This window comes from Narcine bancroftii, chromosome 1 (genome assembly GCF_036971445.1).
Source record: "Narcine bancroftii isolate sNarBan1 chromosome 1, sNarBan1.hap1, whole genome shotgun sequence".
Lineage (NCBI taxonomy): Eukaryota > Metazoa > Chordata > Chondrichthyes > Torpediniformes > Narcinidae > Narcine > Narcine bancroftii.
In genome coordinates this window covers 456,205,370-456,222,494 of record NC_091469.1, presented here as the reverse complement: position 1 = coordinate 456,222,494, position 17,125 = coordinate 456,205,370, and positions in this window count along the sequence as shown.

The following is a 17,125-nucleotide window of genomic DNA, read 5'->3' as shown; positions in this document are numbered from 1 at the left end:
TATATTTTGCAAGTTCCTTCACCATTTTGTCAATTCTTGGCACCAAGGGGTAAGCATCCAACTCCGTGTATTGATTGATTGACTGTGAATAATCCACACACATTCGCATCTTTTGTTGATGGATAGGATCTTTCACCACGACCACTTGACCTCGCCATGGTGATATGCACGTCGCAATTATGCCTTCTGAAAGTAATTGGCGAATTTCCTCTGCAATGAAGTCCTGATCATCTTTGCTAAAGCGTCTTGATTTGGCAGCGATTGGTTTACAGCTTGGTGATACGTTTGGAAAAGGAATGGCTCTTCTATTTTTGCTGCTGTCAGTGCGCTGTAATGATCAGCACCGTTCACAGTCGGCTCAGACGAGGTCCTCCATATTCAAATTTCACACTCAGATGCTAACGCTGGAAATCCTGGCCCAAGTATTAAGTCAGAACATAGGTCCTGCAATACACCGTTGTGTGACAGTGTATCACTGGCTATTAAGACTAAAAGTTAGGTCAACAACAATAACAACATATCCTTGCGAACTTGTGGTTCAAGTTTTCTGAGAGAGAGTAATGTTTTTACTGGATGGGTGAACCTTTAGTTTTAGTTCCACGTGACTTTCTCGTTGATGTAACTATCAGTGGTGCATGAATCCAACAGAGCACTTAACCTTTTACCATTCACAGTCACAAAGGTTGTGGCTTGAGGGAGTCCTTTTCGCACATTATTAAGTGTAGTCAGGACCTGAGAATTGATCACTGTTGCCACTGAGCTTGGTGAGGCCTTGGATTTGCACACCTGGGCATAATTTCCCTTCTTGGCACATTTATTACAAGTAGCCTTGCTGCTGGATAGTTATCCCGAGAATGGTAAGAGAAACCGCAGAAGAAACATTTCAGTTTTGTATTAAAAGTGGCAGCCACAGCTGGTTTTCTAGAGCAACACTGGATGGTTATCAGGCAACCCTGCTAAAGAATCTTTCTCACATACCTGCAGTACCTGCGATGGTTCAGGGTCCACTACTGCAGCTGTATGGGCCACCGGGGTAGCGAACGCATCATTATTGTGTTGAGCTACGTTTAACGCAGTAGCTTGGTTATAAGCAGTCTGAAACTCCAGTGTTTTGTTTAATAAGAGTCGCTGGCGTATTGCAGGTGAGGCAATGCCAACATGAGCACGTCATTCATTGCCCCATTTCAACGCTGCTCCGCACTATGATCTCAAAAATGACTGTTTCTCTTCACTTTTCCAAATCCCTGAAGAAATCATCCTATGATTCTCCTGGCTTCTGCCACCTGATTGATAACTGTACTTGTTCAGTATCGTCCCCATAGTTGTCGACATAGTTCATGAAAATCATATGCCAGTGTCGCCACTCCTTGGCATCTATTGGTGAGCTGGGGTTGATGTCCAAGTACTTGGGGCTCCATGACATCTCCATGGTTGACAATTAAGTTGAGTAAATTGTTGTGAGATGAATAACTTGGTGGCTGCTTTCCAAGCTTTACTCAATTTAATTGTAGAGTTACAGTTAGAATTAAAAGAAAGGTGCATTTTAAATTCTAAATTCCAAAGAGGACTGGCAACAGCTCATTAACAATTAAGAATAACTTTGTAATATAACAGCCACATTTCCACACTGTATGATTCTATAACTCTAAAAGAATAATATATGGAGGAGTAGAGCTTATTCAAGTCAAAATTCAAACTTGTATTTGAACGCTGAGGGAAGTGTTATGGTACAAAATGTATCTAATGTGTCTTCATCACATAAGAAGTCGTCTCCAAAGTAATAATCAACAAGGACATGGTTAAGACTAAAGGATACATTGAAAATTGATAGAATGGAGGTTTAAAAACAAAAGTTTGCTCAATTTAAGAACTGGAACTTTGGGAGATTCGAGGAGCTAATTGTGGGATCAGACTGTAATCTCTCAATGCTCTTTGGATACCACGTTGGTGCAGGCGATTGGAGAGTGGCAAATTTTACAACCTTGTTCAAAAAAGGAAGAAGCTCAGCAACTACAGCTCAGCCTCAGAAATGGGAAAATCTTTTAGAAAGATTAATCCAGGAAGAGAGTAATTTTAAATTTCAAGATTCATTTTGTTTGTAACAAAATATCAAGCACTGCAAGTCAGATTATTGCTAACATTCATACAGCTGTGTATGGAAGACTATTACAAAGTATAGGATTACAATGAAAAGCAAGATCAATTAGCACCAAGCAAGGGGCAGCGTGATAATATATGGAGGAGTAGGAGTTCATTCAGGAGCTAACTGGAAGAAACTGTCCTTAAACCTGTTGGTGTCCACCTTCTCCCTGATATGAGGAGGAAGAGGAGAAAGTGTCCAGGATGCGATGGGTCTTTCAGTATGCTGAGTGCCTTACATAGGCAGCTGGAAGGATTCCATGAAGGGGAGGGATGGTTGTGATATGTTCTGAGCTGCATTCACCACCTTCTATAGTTTCTTGTGATGCTGAGCAGAGTTGTGATGCATCCAACAAGAATGCTATGCTTTTGATGGTGCCCCTGTAGAAGTTGTTGGAATTATAATCACATGGAGGGGCATGAATTAATTAAGACAAGCCAGCATAGATTGGTAAAGGGAAAATCAGGTCTGATCATTTTGACAGAATTTTTTGATGAAGTAGTTGGTAGAGTTGTGAGGATAACATAGTTGATGTTAAATGCATGGTTCCCCATGCACATGGGATAAATGTCAGCTTAGACACCAGGAAATCTCCCCTGGTCTTCTTTGACAAGAACCAGTCAAGTACATTGGAGAAAATGATAATTGCTTCATCTCCATCTCTAATGGGCCCTCACTGGCCAAAATGACCAGCTTCCACTGCATTTCTGCAGTGGTTGATGAGTCCAATGTAGGACCTGCAGACTCCATCACAGGTGGAGAAGGTGACTTGACAGAGCAGGTGGATCGGGGTTGAAGGTAGGATGCCTCTTCTGGCACTTTTGATTGGTTTCTTGGATTAGGAGTGTAAATGATATGGACTGTCCATCATAGATGGATGAATGCAATTATTCCGTCTGCCACCCTCAAGTGCTCTGTACTCATCTTTGGTGAGGAACATCAACCCACGATCTACTGTCTCAGATGCATCAGTGCTGCCAAAAACCCAACTATAATAGTTGGTTAGCCTTACTACTTTATATTGTTCTTCTGTGTCCTCTTCTTAATCCCCATAAGAAGAGAAAAAGGGAATGCAAGGAAGCAGTATGGTCTCCTGTGGTGAAGGAAAACAATGAGGTACACAGATCAGGAACACTGAACTCATTAAGCAGGCTCAAATGCAAATGGCAGGGATAACATTCACTGAGCAACAAGGGTTTACTGCCAAAAATATACCTCAGATAGTGCCTTTTAGTTCGAACTGACAATCAATGCAAACAAACTAAATAGGACTCTTTTGATATTTAACTTTGGGAGAGGGTCCATGCACATTAAAAGGAAGAAATTAAATATTCACTGGGATGTTGAGTAGAAGGGGATAGGGTTTTGCTCAGAAATATGCTCTGCATTTACAGAGAATTCTTTTACACCACTATTCAACATGTTTCCTTAAGTCATTTTGCTCACTTTGCCTACCCAAGTGATGGTAAATGAACCAAAAATGTCATTGTTACAGGCAACCTGGTCAGTTATGTCAGATTAAACTGGAAATCTTGATGGGTCAAATCTCTGAGATTCATTAAAGACCTTGAGTTGAGTGTTACTGAAAACAATTATCATCACATAATGCCTGACAGCAATTTGGGTTCTCCTTGCAGTTCCCAAATCCCTGCTCACCCCACCAGCAGTTGCTACTGCTTTTTTTCACCATTACTGTCATTTAATAGGACTAGGATGAGACCATAATTTTTTTTAAAATTAAACACATGCAGCACAGTAACAGGCCCTTCTGGCCCACGAGCCCGTGCCACCCAATTGACCTACAACCCTGGTACATTTTGGAGGGTGGGAGGAAACTGGGGTACCCAGAGGAAACACACAGACATGGGGAGAACCTACAAACTCCTTACAGACAGCGTTGGATTCAATCTCTGGTCATTGGTGCTGTAACAGTGTTGCACTAATCATTATGCTAAGTGAAAATCATTCATTTTGGATAAATATAGTTTATATCTTTCTCTGCACTAGACCGTGAAGACAAAAAAATGGAGTAGAGCTGCTTACAGAAGGTCTTCCATCTATTTCTGGCATCAATTCTGATGAAAAAAGCAAATGCCCTCTTTGTACTCGAAAGTGCAATTTGACCTATTATCAAACAGACAGGTACTGCCAATCACAATCCATGAGGTTTTTTACTGGAGCATGTTCATCAATTTGTGAGCACTAATCCTCCTTTCAGGTGAATGACACAAACATAAAACTATTATAATTTCTGGTCATTTCCAGGAAGCTCAAAGTACTTCAGACCAATAAGAGCTTGGTGATTATAATAGATGACCCTCAAAGGATACAGACCCAAATACCTCTTTACCCTGTGTCAGCAAATTATTTCATCTAGCACAGTTAGTGTCGTAGTTAGCACAATGCTATTACTGGGGCAGGACGTCAAGCGCTGAAGAGCTGGCTCTGAATGGGCAACTAAAGCGGCATCGTCTGCAAAGTTTCCTGCTTTGCGGAAACTGCCAAAATGTTTGGCCTGGAAGTCAGCCTGAAGAAAACTGAGGTCCTCCATCAGCCAGCTCCCCACCATGATTACCAGCCCCCCCACATCTCCATCGGGCACACAAAACTCAAAACGGTCAACCAGTTTACCTATCTCGGCTGCACCATTTCATCAGATGCAAGGATCGACAATGAGATAGACAACAGACTCGCCAAGGCAAATAGCGCCTTTGGAAGACTACACAAAAGAGTCTGGAAAAACAACCAACTGAAAAACCTCACAAAGATAAGCGTATACAGAGCCGTTGTCATACCCACACTCCTGTTCGGCTCCGAATCATGGGTCCTCTACCGGCACCACCTACGGCTCCTAGAACGCTTCCACCAGCGTTGTCTCCGCTCCATCCTCAACATCCATTGGAGCGCTTACATCCCTAACGTCGAAGTACTCGAGATGGCAGAGGTCGACAGCATCGAGTCCACGCTGCTGAAGATCCAGCTGCGCTGGATGGGTCACGTCTCCAGAATGGAGGACCATCGCCTTTCCAAGATCGTGTTATATGGCGAGCTCTCCACTGGCCACCGTGACAGAGGTGCACCAAAGAAAAGGTACAAGGACTGCCTAAAGAAATCTCTTGGTGCCTGCCACATTGACCACCGCCAGTGGGCTGATATCGCCTCAAACCGTGCATCTTGGCGCCTCACAGTTTGGCGGGCAGCAACCTCCTTTGAAGAAGACCGCAGAGCCTACCTCACTGACAAAAGGCAAAGGAGGAAAAACCCAACACCCATCCCCAACCAACCAATTTTCCCCTGCAACCGCTGCAATCGTGTCTGCCTGTCCCGCATCGGACTTGTCAGCCACAAACGAGTCTGCAGCTGACGTGGACTTTTTTACCCCCTCCATAAATCTTCGTCCGCGAAGCCAAGCCAAAGATTACTGGGGCAGTGACCCCCATTTCAAATCTGGCACTGTCCGTTCTCTCCATGTCTGGGTGGGTTTCCTCCGGGTGCCTGAGTTTCCTGCCACATTCCAAAGACAAACAGGGTTATAATTGGTCATATTTGGGCAGTGTGGACTTGTGGGCAGGAAGGGCCTGTTACCAGGCTGTATCTGTAACATTTAAAAAAATATATACTAACTAGTCAAGAAACCCACTGGATCGGGTAGGACCCTACTTCGAACCCCATCAAATCTTACTCTTCAATGAGCAATAAAAAGGGTAAAGTGCAGAACCAAACATACAGCCATTCTTATTTTGTCTCAATTAACAGATTATTTACAGTTGCCTCTTTTAACTTTTTGCCAGACTGAATTGCCAAAAGCATGGAAGTGCACTTGCCGTACCTTCCTCCTGCTGCTCTCTTTTCCAGCCTTTCTCTCTGTGTCCTAACACACAACCTTGCTCCTCATCTAAATGTAAGTATGCACTACTCTTTTCTAAACCTTAGCAAATGTAAAGGCTTGGCTATCTGTATCAGAGCATGTGCAATACACAAAAATGCTGGAGGAATTCAGAGCCTGCAGACTTTCTGGTTTTCCTGTATCTGAACCTTTCTTGATTTGATTATCCGACTATCTTAAAGTCTAATGACAAGTCCTTTAACCCTCTAAACCTCACAGCATAATTTCCCATTCCCTTTCTCCAAGGTGAGATTCCTGAGGATCTCCTAAGAATATGACCCTTCACTGAGGCCAGTGTAGGGTCAGAAGAATGAGCGTAAATCCTGTCAGATGCACTCCTGCTATGGATCACACCAAAGAACAGCTGGGCTAACATCTCAACAACGTCAGACATATCTCACCCACTAAGAGAGGAAATGTGTTGTAATGAAAATCATTTATGAATAAGAAAGTGATTCTTTTAATCTCATTTGCACAAAATGGATTGCCTTTTCCCCTCCTCCATTTTCAGCACTGAGGGCCCCTGAAACTCATTTTGGTTCACAGAGATCTGATTAGAGATAGTATCACCATGACTTCTAGCTTAATTAGAAGTAGCTTTTATATTTATTTATTTAATCTCAAGTAGTTTTGTTTAATTGGTCAGATTCTTCTCTTGGGCCCTACAAGCATGTGTCTTATGGCAGAGGTAAAGAGAGCTTGTAAATGCAGTCAGCTAAGTAATCATTCTTGTCATCAAGTCAAAGAGAGAAAACATTATTCTCTCTGGGGAGTCAGTTAAGATAATTGTTCCGCTTATCATGAGCAGAAGGAATAGTACTACTCACTCTAGGTAGTCTTAACATCAAACTGGTTCCTTGTTTATATTGATAGAAGCTGCTCCTCTGGAATCCCACGTTGATTCCACTCAATAACATTATGCAGAATTGTCCTCTTCTCATTTACATTGCTATGCTCAGTGGGAGCTCAACAAAAGTTGACCCGCACATCTCTAGCAATCCTGTCAAAATCAAAGTCTGTGTACATAATAGAGGCTATTTTATTAAATTGCACTTCCGGTATGCAGTGTCAGTACCTGGATTTAGAATTGGAATTCTTACATGCTATCTTCATAATTTTCTTTCAGTCACCAATAACATGAAATTGCATGACACCTTTGATGTAGCTGTCATAAAGGATAAAGGAGATTCTCTTTCTCTGATCTAAATGAGAAAAAAATGTGGATGCAGAAATGCATTGCACTCTACCATTTTATATGCTAGGGCAATGGCTGCAACCACACATCACACAATTAGTGGTCCACACTCTCTATTAGATCATGCTGGTGTAGAGTGAGCTCCAGCAATATGGAGTCATAGAGATTCACTGAGTCAGACAGCATGGAAACAGGCACTTCAGTCCACTCAATCTATTCAGATTGTCAACTGCCCATTTTCAATAATCCAATGTTAATCCTTTTATAAAATTCTTCTCACATTCTCATCAACTCCTCCCCCATACATTGCCCCACCCACCCCTCCCCTCCCACCACGATTCTAACACTTACCAATGTTCTAGGTTGCCAATTAACCTGCCAAACCACACACCTCAGGAATGTGAATGTAAATCCAGAAGAAATCATCAGGAGAACATGCAAACTCATCACAGGCATGACTTGAGGTCAGGATTGAATTTTGGTCTCTGATGCCATGAGGCTATGGCTCTGCTAATAACACCACAAGCAGCCCAACAGTAATATGTTAAAATATCTAAATTTAAATTTACAATTTGAGAATTTAAAATTCAGCCCACAAGCCCATGCTGCCCAATAACACCCAATTGACCTACTACCTCCAGTGCATTTTAAAAGGTGGGAGGAAACTGGAGCCCGGGGAAAACTCATACAGAACGTACAAACTCCTTATAGATAGTGTGGGATTTGAACCCACCCCTGGTCACTGGTACTATAACAGTGTTGCGCTAACCACTATGCTAACTGTGCCTTTTTGTAGGACTGCATTGTATTCTCTAAATCAGGGGTGTCAAACTCAAATTCACGGAGGGCCAAAATTAAAAACTTGGACCAAGTCGAGGGCCGAACTAAATATTTATTGAAAATTTTCAACAACATCTGCATGTTTTCTCTTCTTTCAACATATGTAATGTTAAACTTTAGGATATAACTTTAGGAGGATAATGTTACAGGTCAGGAGTAAGTAGCTTAAGTTCACCCTTTGCTTGACCTGAGGGAAACCTATTTGGTCCCTGCGGAGATGTAGTCAGCATTCACAAGCTGTGTCCATTTTGGCCTGCATCAGGACTCAGCATTTCCTGCTCACTCCTCAGGATCTAGGCCTCTATTCACCCTCGACCCACCATCCATCTACCTGACCAGTCCTTTACCCAACCTCTACTCACCCCTCACTCCACTCGCTCTGCCTCTACCCACCCCATCCTATACACGCCCCTCTACTGCCTCTCCCCTCAACCTGTTCCTCCCTCTACCCGTCTCTCACCCTCTAATCACCCCTCCCCTACTCGCCCTGCCCCTCCCCTTTTACCTCTTCCCTATCCACCCCTCCTTCTACTCATCCCTCCCTCTAACTGCCCCTCGCACCACCATAACTTCCCCTGTCCATTACTCCTCACCTACACCCTCTGCCCACCCCTGCTTACCCACCCACTCAGGCCCAGCGCGCTGCCGATCAGCCTTTGCGGACAGCCACCCTCTCTCTCTTCGCGTGCAGGGCTGAACCAGCCGTCCCTGGGGTCCGCGCGGGTGCAAGCGCTGAAGGCCGTGGCGACCGAGAGAAGTGCGCTCGAGCTGTGGAAGGGCCGTCCGGTTCCAGTCGCGCGGGGCTCGCGCTGCCCGGGGGCCATGCGCAGCCTGCCATGCCCGTCGCGCCGACAGGAAATCACAGGCGCTCGCCCATCCGCCACACCGCTCGACAGGTGGGAGAAGTGACTGGTTGTGCGGGGAGCCTTCCAACTGGCTTGCCGGCTGATGACAGCGACAGACTTCTCGTGTTACAATTTCTCGTGTTACAATGGGGAAAGATGTGCAATGAAGGGGGAGGATGGTGGGGGTGACATTACCAAAAAACAGCATCGGCTCTCGCTGCAGGGCGAGCCACCTCTAATACATTTTTGAAATTATCTTGCGGGCCAAATATAATTATATCAGGGGCCAAATTTGGCCCGCGGGCCAGAGTTTGACATGTGTGCTCTAAATCATCATTTAGAATTAAAAACAATTGAATATCAAGCAACCCAAATGCATAAATTAGCATTAGGGTTCGGGTTCCAGTTTCCTCTCATCTTCCAGAGATACACAGGCTGTTAGGTTAATTGGCCGCTGCTCTGTAGGTCAGTGCACTGGTAGAAACAGGGGGAAAATGTTGGGAATTTGGAAAGAACCAAATGGAATTAGTAGAGGCTTAGAAAAGTGGTGCTTGATGGTTGACATGGACTCAGTGGGCCAAAGGTCTTCTTTCCACTCTGTATGTATCTGACTCAATGACTAAAATATATCCCCAGATTTGATCTCTATCAAAAGGCTTGGATGGCCCTGAATTTTATTTGCATGAGGAAACAAGAAGTGGTTACTGGCAGTGCAAATGTCAGATAAAAATGCAAACGCAAATAACTGATTACATTATAAACTGAACTCAGTTCTTGGGAGAATCTCTATGCAGTCAATGCCATGAAATGGATCCATACCTTCGTAGAATTTGTGGCTTGAATATTTAACGCAAAAGCCAAAGGGTCATGCTCTTAGATCAGTATAAATAACAACTTTATCCAACAATACAATGCTATCCACATCCAGAAAGAATTGTGGCATAATTTTATAAAAGGCTAACACTTGCCTCCTTCATAGATCCAAAGCCACATTCATGGAAGCATCCTGCCCCATGAAGACCAATGTGCTTTTCCTCATTCGGAGAAAGTAGAATCAGTGGTTTCTGGGGTGATAGCAAAAAAACATTTTTAGAGATGATAAGTGACTATGCCTGTCCCAGTGGAATTGATGACTTATGGTGTGTATGATAAGAGTGGCCAAGAATGAGTTCCAATAGTGGTGAGTGTTTGAGCATGAGGAAGAGGCAGGGTAACATTTGGTGGAAAACAAAGGGAAATATGTTGGGCGGAGAGCATTATGGTAGTGTAGCTGATAGTGGTGGAAGTGTGAGAGAAAGAGAGGGGTAATCTTCACAACTCAGGCTAGTAGAAGTTATAAAACACAGAAAAGGACCTTGAAGTCCACTGAATCTGTGCTAACTTACATTAATCCTAAAATAATCCTATTCAATTCACCCTTTATTTGCTTCGACTACTCCCAGATTCTATTACTCCACCTTCACATTCAAGTCATGTCATTTATAGTGTGAAAAATAAAAAATTAAAAAGACTATAAACCATATTAATCAAAATACACACAAACATTTCCCTCTTGAATATACACAGTGTAATTTTCTCTCCTTCCCACCCCCCTCCAAACCCATTAAACATTCATCATATACCATACAATAAACCCATTAAACAATGTTATCACAATGAAAATAAAAAAGAAAATTGTGAAATCTACTGTTACACACTGGGTCAGTTCATTTCGTCTTCTTCTCATTCTGTCATTTTAGGGGGTGGAGGTCCACGGTAGGCCCTCTCTGTTGTGTTCCATGTACAGTTCCCAAATTTGTTCAAATAATGTGACTTTATTTTTTAAATTATATGTTATTTTTTCCAATGGAATACATTTATTCATTTCAATGTACCATTGCTGTACTCTCAGGCTTTCTTCTGATTTCAAAGTTGACATTATACATTTTTTTGCTACAGCTAAGGCTATCATAATAAATCTTTTTTGCCCATCGTCCAGTTTGAGGCCTAATTCTTTACTTCTTATATTACTTAGAAGAAAGATCTCTGGATTTTTTGATATGTTGCTTTTTGTGATTTTATTTAATACCTGATTTAGATCTTCCCAAAACTTTTCCACTTTCTCACATGCCCAAATTGCATGTACTGTTGTTCCCGTTTCCTTCTTACATAAAGATAAAAAATGAAATATGGGAAAAGCTATGCTCCAGAACTATGAGAAATACAATAAACACGAGGTTATGCATGATACAATATAATTGGTTACACAGGCTATATATCACGCCTCAACAGTTAAATAAATGAGACCCAACAGTATCAGATAGATGTTTATTGACTTCTGATTGCACAAGTACAACCTGACAAAACAGTGTTCTCCAGACCTTGGTTAAAAAAAAACACACAACCATACATTACACACATACAGACAAAATACATATACAAGAGAAGAATTCATCAATACAACTAAATACTGTTTCATGAATATGAGAGCCACAGATGGTTAGTGTGAGCAGTTCCTTAGCAGCCATTTACAGTTGTCAATTAACCTGTCATTGCACATATATTTGGGACATAAGAGCAAAGCAGAGCTCCAGGAGTAAACTCAAATGGTCACAGGGAGACAGTAAAACTCCACACAGATAGCACTGGAGATCAGGATTGAATCTGGATCACTGGAGGTGAAAAGCAGCAGCTCCACTGTTCTGCTTCATGCAGCCTGAAGCCTAAAGTAATTTCTTTGGAGCTAAGGTTCTGACATATCTCTTCTCTGCCTCCTCTATCCATGCCAAGGTATTCTCCCGATGACTTTCTGCCCCCTTGGGAGAACTCTCTGCTTTTTGTTCATTTGCTAGATAAGTTCTAGAGGTTAGGGTAACATGCATGCATATAGTTGTCAGCAGAAGTCACTGAATAGAAAACCTTGACAGGCTTTCTTTTCTGTAACCTATGTCGTTGATACCAAATAAAATGACATTTCTAAAAAAAACTTTCCTGATTTTCCTGCAGTATTGGACACTGAGTGGAGACCTGATAGAAGTTGAGGAAATTTTCTTGTGACTTGACAAGAGAGACCGTCAGAATTTTTTTATTCCTCAGTGTAAAAATGTCATAAACTAGAGGACATACATTTAAGTTGGAAGGGGAGAGTGAGATTACAGGAAATGTACAGAGCATTTATTTTACTCCAAGCTGGGCTGACAGAGATAGTGGTGGAAGTAGATATGATAGTTTTTAAGAGGCTCTGAGTTAGCAATATGCAGAGAATAGAGGGATATGTATCATGTGCAAACAGCAGAGCCTTAGTTTACTTTGGGCATCATGTTAGACACTGACACATGGGTGGAAGGGTTGTTCCTGGGCTATACTGATCAATGTTCAAATTTTTTTGAATGTATTTTGAGTATTACGTGGAGTTTTGGTCACCTAACTGTCAGAAAGATATCAGTAAGATTGAAAGAGTACACAGAGCAATGACAAGGATGTTGCCGGGACATGAAAAGGTTAAACAGGTTAGGACTTTATTCCCTAGAGCATAAAAGCATGAGAGGAGATTTGATAGACAAAATTATGAGGGATATAGATAGATTTAATGCAAGTAGCATACTCAGCATACTATAGGTGAGACAAGAACCTAATGGGTTAAGGGGAAAAGGGGAAATGTTTAAGGGAACTCTAGGGAGAACTTATTCATGCAGAGAGTGGTGAGAGTGTGGAATGAGCTGCCAGATGAAGTCAATGCATACTCAATTTTTTGGATGGGTACATGGATGGTCTGGGTACATGTCAATGGAATGAGCAAGTGTAATAGTTTAGCACAAATTAGATGGGCTGAAGGGCCTGTTTCCACACTGTGGTGCTTTAATAATAAATCTAAAAATGTGGCATTCCCCTTTTTGCTGAATGTGTTAAAACTGTAATTAATGATAAATATATTAGCAATTGTACACAAATTATCAGTTTCAATCTGCTCATGGGTGAACAAACATACTGTCATAACCTGTGTTTTCCATTTACAATCTGCAACATAATTTCAATGTTCCTGTTCTTTATCTAGGTTTACTGCTTTTTTAAAATTTAATGTTACATCATAGGTCTTCCATTCAGTGCTTAATGTTCTTTATTCGTTGATCAAACACATTCCAAACATTGAATTGTTCTTAAACCAGTTACTGGATCATTTTTCACTAGCAACTTACTATAGAGTTTTCAACATCATAGAAATGCAATGACTTGAAATGCTGCTTAAATTCCAATTCAATGGCCAACCATTAACATATTAACAAATTATTGCAGAAGTTTTTTTCCAGGAAGGTACACTCTTTAGTAGATTAAAAATAAAAATTTAAGGGTTAATCCAACTGAGTCTAAAACCATATAACCATATAACAATTACAGGACAGAAACAGGCCATCTCAGCCTCTCTAATCCATATTGATTCAAGTGATCTCCTCTAGTCCCACTTACCTGTTCCCTGCCCCATAACCCTCCGATCCCCTCACATCCATGCACTTACCCAACTTTTTTTTATATGACAAAATTTACCTTGCTGCAACTACCTCTTCTGGAAGGTCATTCCACTCAACCACCACTCTCTGAGTGAAGAAGCTCCCTCTCATGTTACATAAACTTTTGCCCTCTAACCCTTTACTTATGACCCTTCATTCTAATCTCACCTACCCTCAAGGGAAATAGTCTATTCACATCTACTCTATATATCCCCCTCATAATTTTAGATACCTCTATCAAATCCTCCCTCAACTTTCTAAGCTCCAATAAATAAAGACCCAGTCTTAATCAATCTTTCTTTTTATTCAAGATACTGCAATCCAGGCAACATTTTAGTAAATATTTTTTTGCACTCTCTCCACCTTATTGATATTCTTCCTATAATTTGGGGACCAGAACTGTACACAGAATTCCAAATTTGGCCTCATCAACATCACTTTCCAACTCCTATACTCGACTCTTTGATTTATAAAGGCCAGCATACCAAAAGCCTTCTTTACCACTCTATCCACATGAAATTCCTCTTTCAAAGAACGATGAACCGTTATTCCAAGTTCTCTCTGTTCCTCTCCATTCCTCAATACCCTCCCCTTTACTGATTATTCTTCCCATAATGAAGCACTTTATACTTATCTACATTAAACTCCATCTGCCACCTTTCAGCCCACTCTTCTAAGTCCTCTGCAGTCTCTGAAAACCACCTTCACTATCCACAATTCCCTCTATTTTTGTATCGTCTGCATATTTACTCACCCAAATTACCACTCCTTCATCCAAATCATTAATGTAAATGACAAAGGACCCAACACTGATCCCCTGAAGCACAGCGCTTGTCATTGGCCTCCATCCTGCCAGACAGTTATCCACTATGACTCTCTGACATCTACCTTCTAGCCACCATTGAACCCATCTGACTATCTTAACATTAATACTGAGCACCTGATCCTTCCTCACCAACCTTCCATGTGGAATCTAAAAGTGCAGTTTGAGCTTCCAGTGTTAAATGAAATGGCAATTGAACATACTTAGACCATTTGAATCTGAATAAACCCTATGCTGAAAGCATGGGGATAAAAAAAACCAAAAACAGATGCTAACAATACTATTTCATAAAGATGGCAACAGAAACTGAAAATGGTAAATGCTACAGCATAGAACAGGACCTTCAGCTCTGGATGTTGTGCTGACCCATTTATTCCTTTTCAAAAAGTACTAAACCCTCCATACCCCATAATCCTTAATTTTTCTTCCATCCACGTGCTTGTGTAGGGGTCTCTTAAATGCCCCTAATGTTTCAGCCTCCATCACCATCCCTGGCAATGCATTCCAAGCACTCACAACTCTACATGAAAAACTTAAGCCTGACATCTCCACTAAACTTCACTGTGGACTCATGTCCTCTCGTGTTTGTTGTTCCTGCCACAGGTGCTGGCTGTCCACCCTACCTATGCCTCTCATAATCTTGTAGACCTCTATTACATCTCCTCTCATCCTTCTACATTCAAACAAAATGTCCCAGATCTGCTAACCTTGCCTCATACTTATTTCCCAATCCAGGTAACATTGTAGTAAATCTCCTCTGCACCCACTTCATAGCTTCCACATTCTTCCTGTAATGAGGTGACCAAAACTGAACACAATATTCTAAGTGTGGTCTCCAGAGATTTGTAGAGTTGCAACATGACGCTTGGATGCAATTCCCCTATTAATGTAGCCCAGCATCCCATTGGCCATCCGATCAACTGGTGTGTGACCTTGAGGAGTGTATGAATTTGGACCCCCAAGGTCCCTCTGTTCATCCACACACTTAAGTTACTGACCATTAACTATGTACTCAGTCTTCAGATTTGTCCTTCCAAAACCTCACGTTTATCCAGATTTAAGTCCTTCTGCCACTTTTGAAACCTTTGACAACCTCAGATCCATCTACAACTCCTCCAACCGTCGTATTATCCACGAACTTACTGACCCATCCTTCTGCCTCTTCATCCAGGTCATTTATAAAAAAAATCACAAAGAGCAGAGGTCCCAGAACAGATCCTTGCAATACTCCACTAGTCACTGACCTCCAACCTGCAAGCCAATTTTTTTTTATCCACACAGCCAAGGTTCCATGGATTCTATGCCTCATGACTTTCTGAACAGGTCTCTCTTGGGGGTCCTTGTCAAATGCCTTACTAAAATCCATGTAGACCACATCTACCACTTTACCCTCATCAATTTGTTTTGTTACATTCTCAAAAAATTCAGTTAGACTTGTGAGGCATGACTTTCTTTTCACAAAACCAAGTTGACTATCCTTGAGAAGACTGTACTTCTCTAAATGCTCATAGATCCTATCTTAAGAATCCTCTCCGATAGTTTGTGCACCACTGATGTAACACTCACTGGTCTATAATTCCCAGGATTCTCCAAATTATCATTTTTAAACAAGGGGACTACATTTACCATTCTCCAATCTTGTGGCACCTCCCCTGTGGCCAAAGAGGACTCAAAGATCATTGTTACTGTCTCAGATACCTCTTCCCCCACATCCCACAGCAACCTGGGGCATATCATGTCTGGCTCCAGGGACTTAATGTTTTTAAGACTATCAACACTTTTCCTTAATCTTAACACTGTTCAGCATACAAGCCTGTTCTATTCCGACCTCACCCTGATCAAGATTCTTTACTCTTGCAAAAAATGAAGCAAAGGATTCATCTAGGACCTGCCCAACCTCCTCCGCCTCTGACACACTGGTAGTGTGTTGTGATGATGGCTGGCCCCACCTCCCAGCTCCGCCCCCATCCACTCACATATAACCCTGGTTTCCTGCCTAAACCCAGAACCCTTCTGAAGGCACTTCACCAGGATATCTTGACCCCCCCCCCCCCCCAGACCACTTAAATCTGTAAATTTGTAACTAACTGTGTACGTTTTTAACCTTTTTTTCTGAACCCATGTTCTCTGTCTTCATTCACAGACCCTAAATTCTACAGGAAGGGGTAAATGGTCTGCTGATTTCTTTTCAGTGAACTATTAGATTTTATTGGAGGACGTCATTTTTTTCCAGACAGAGTAGAATTGAAAGTTAGCATTTTGACTACTGATTAACATAATCTAATTAAATTTTGACAGACCAAAGCAGACATAAGGCATAGGTCGCAGCAGAGATGTGAGCATGTTAAGTTCAGGAATACAAGCAAGGGATCTGGATGCAAGATTAACCTACACTGGTTGCTTCCAATGCAGGAAGCAAAACAACATGGTGCAGCCAGCTAATTTACATAATCACAGCTCTCAGCCAGCTCAAACCGTCCTGTAGGATGATTATGTCCCTCACCAAGGGGTTAATAATGAGCGAGGGTAGCATCATTTAAAGCTAGGCTGTGCAACCAAAAACCTGGCTGCAATATCTAATCTGGTGTGATGGGCTGTGGCTGCGATGCATGGCCAGAGGAACTAAGCAGGTCTCGCAGCATTTCTGCAACATTCCTGTGTTTTTACTACAATCATAGCATCTGCAGACCATTGATGGTACAGGGCATTCTGGATGATGTTACATGGAGGACAAGAAGTCTGGAGAGAGAGAGAGCGATGCTCCAAAGCAATCCTCAGAAACACTGCCTCACGAAAGCAGCCATCATAAAGGACCCCAACTGCCATCAGGACATGAAATGTCTCAACTTCACTTCCCCCCTCTCCTAATCCAGCCTCACCTCCTCAGAACGCTCCGCCCTCCACTCTCTCCA